This window comes from Carassius auratus, chromosome 11 (assembly GCF_003368295.1).
Source record: "Carassius auratus strain Wakin chromosome 11, ASM336829v1, whole genome shotgun sequence".
NCBI classification, from domain to species: domain Eukaryota; kingdom Metazoa; phylum Chordata; class Actinopteri; order Cypriniformes; family Cyprinidae; genus Carassius; species Carassius auratus.
The window spans coordinates 14171199-14173855 of NC_039253.1; the positions used below are offsets into that span (position 1 = coordinate 14171199).

At 34.0% G+C, this 2657-nt stretch overlaps 1 long non-coding RNA gene across 2 annotated transcripts; it reads right to left on the reverse strand.

The window, feature by feature from the left end:
- Nucleotides 1–685: 685 nt before the first annotated feature.
- Nucleotides 686–2413, reverse strand: LOC113111347 (uncharacterized). 2 transcript variants are annotated; one of them, XR_003293303.1, is made up of 4 exons: nucleotides 2245–2413; nucleotides 1974–2091; nucleotides 1802–1864; nucleotides 686–1536 (listed from the first exon to the last, which is right to left on the reverse strand). It is a non-coding gene; the product is annotated as an uncharacterized LOC113111347 (long non-coding RNA). The 2 variants fall into 2 exon arrangements; XR_003293304.1 differs by having other exon boundaries at nucleotides 1974–2094.
- Between the last annotated feature and the right edge of the window lie 244 nt (nucleotides 2414–2657).

A 2657-nucleotide genomic window follows, 5' to 3' on the forward strand; every position in this document is an offset into this window, starting at 1 on the left:
AACTTCAGTTTAAGCATATCATTGTGGTGTAAACGTAACTCAAAAGATCAGTTTAAATACACCCAATACGTCGATCCAATTACAAATACTGAAGCACATGTTAGGGTAGATTTAGATCAGATTAGAGAAGCATTCTAATTTAGGGTGTAAAGAATTTCCAGACAGAAAATGCACATTAATGCCAAAATAAAGCCCAATGTGATAAGGACCCACCATATAATGCAAGTTATTAGATAAGGATTATAACATTGTGCAGATTTACTGAGAAACTTTATATAAAAGACAAACAAAGGCTGGTGTGTGGAGCCAAATCGATTTGCATACCAGTGCAAATTGAACATGAAAAAGTTTCCTTTAGGGCCGTCCCAAGGGTTCTTGGCATAGCTCGCTCTACACTGGAGACAATGCTCTGGATTTGCTGGGATACAGCCTCTGGTCCATGGGAGGCCTCCAATAATTCTACTACTTGTAGTTTCAGGTCTTGCAGTGCAGAGGTGTCCGCATGTCTTCGGACTTCGGCTATTAGGAAAACAACTTTTTTTTATTTATGAATCACATATATACTTGAGACAGTTAAGTGTCAAATTTGTCATCAAATGTGACATTGTATGAAACATGTGGTATCAGTAGTTTTATTTGTCCTGCTATTGACCTTTTTAATTATTAAAAATAAAACAGATGCGTATAAAACAGTTTATTGATAAACAACAACAATATCCATAATCACAATACTGCACATCACAATCCCATTCATGGCAACATCAGTGTTAATACTGCTATAAACAACAACAACAACAACAACAACAAAAAACCATTTACACCTTGGTAAAATTAGAAACAAATAAATGTGACTCAATAATCTTAGAACTTTAAAAAACATTTTATGTACCTAAAACAATGATTTAAATTTTAGACACAATGCAATTATAGTAACATGTTCTTTCCTGTTCTAAATAGTGGTGACTGATTGGGAGAATTCACACAGGACATATCAAGAAATTGATAAGCCTCAAGATAGCTGTATTTAGCTTAATAAACCAGTTTCTCAGCAGCGTAAGTGGTTATAGTTAAACAGCAGTCAGACAAGAGAACAATGTCAAATTTAGCATTCCTCTCAAAGACTCTGGATTAGAAACACCCTTGCATTAGCATTAACTATTTTTTTCTGTAATTTGTTATGAATGTGATATAATAGAAAGTATAGTGTTATAAATGCACATAATAAAAAAAAATCAAAATATACAAACATTGTGAGGATTCACGATACAAACACAGCTGAAACACATCATCAGTCTTGTGAAAATTATCCATGATCTCCTCCTGAATGTCCAACAGATACACCAGAAAAATAGTGCGCTTTAGTGAACTTTTAATTGCTTTTCTGTATAATGTTGAACAGAACACAGTTACTCATAGTAAGGTGAACTCATGTCGGCAGGTTCATCAGCAAGAAGCTCCTCACCATCAGGAAAGTCTGCAGTGCTGCTCTAATGGGTCTCCTTTTATTACCACAGCTGTTCTGAGATTATGTGTAGGCTGTTCATTGAAAAAAAGAGTGATTTACATAAAATTAAATAATAGGAAAATTAAAATTAAATAAAATTAAAAAAATATTTACATTCATTAATTTAGCACAGGTATTTTTTTATTATCTTAAAAATGAGGAACACCACAGGAATTATTTATGTCATATTATTGCATTGTTTAATGGTTGTAGACTAATTAAGTACACAATGTGTCTATAATGTGTGTGTGTGTGTACACTACATATGTCTACACACATGGACAAACTCATACTTACCTCATCATATACAGTCCAGGACAGCAGGATCATCATGTAACAGGAAGGGCAATGGTATAATTTCTCGAAAATAAAAAAAATTAAAAAGAACTGTTAATATAATAATTGAAATAATTGAATGTTTTAGAAGGGTTTCTGGGGTGTGTCTGCAACCGTTCACTTATTTACACACCTGCAAAATATAAGGTACAACCAGAGAGGTCTGTTTATTGTCAGCCAGCATCAGACTTCAGCAGCTGTCTGTCCACTGCCTCACAGGTGTCCACTACAGAGCCACATTTCTTCATTAACTGCTGAATAAAAAATAACATATGGGTAGTTTTTTATTGTTTAATTCAGTTCAGTGTAACAGTGTATAGTCATATATAATTTTGGATTAGGCCAAGCTGAAACACTATTTCAGTTATTTCAATGTCAAATAAATAATTAAATATTTAACTTACATATTGCTGCTCTGTGAAGCTTTTGAGACTTTCAGAGAAGTCATACTGGATTTTCTGAGGAGAGAAAATTATCAAAACCAGTTTAAGTACGTTATGTGCAAATGTAACGTACGTTAACATGGATGTGTAACTATTTAATGTTACATGTAGAAATGCTCGTTTTCACTCAATATCCTGTTAATCTTGAGTACATATAGAGTAGTACTGCATCCTTCATAAATCCAAAAAGTCTTTAGTTTTATTATATTTATAAGAGAAAGATAGTCTGTACCGTTTTTTCCCGGAAAAACACGACCGACTGGAGGCGTGACGTGTGGGCGGAGCTAAAGAATCACGAGCGACAGTAGGCTTTTGCCTTGAGAGCGTTAAGAAGCTGTGACATTACCCTGAGGAAAGAAACATCATCCCAAACA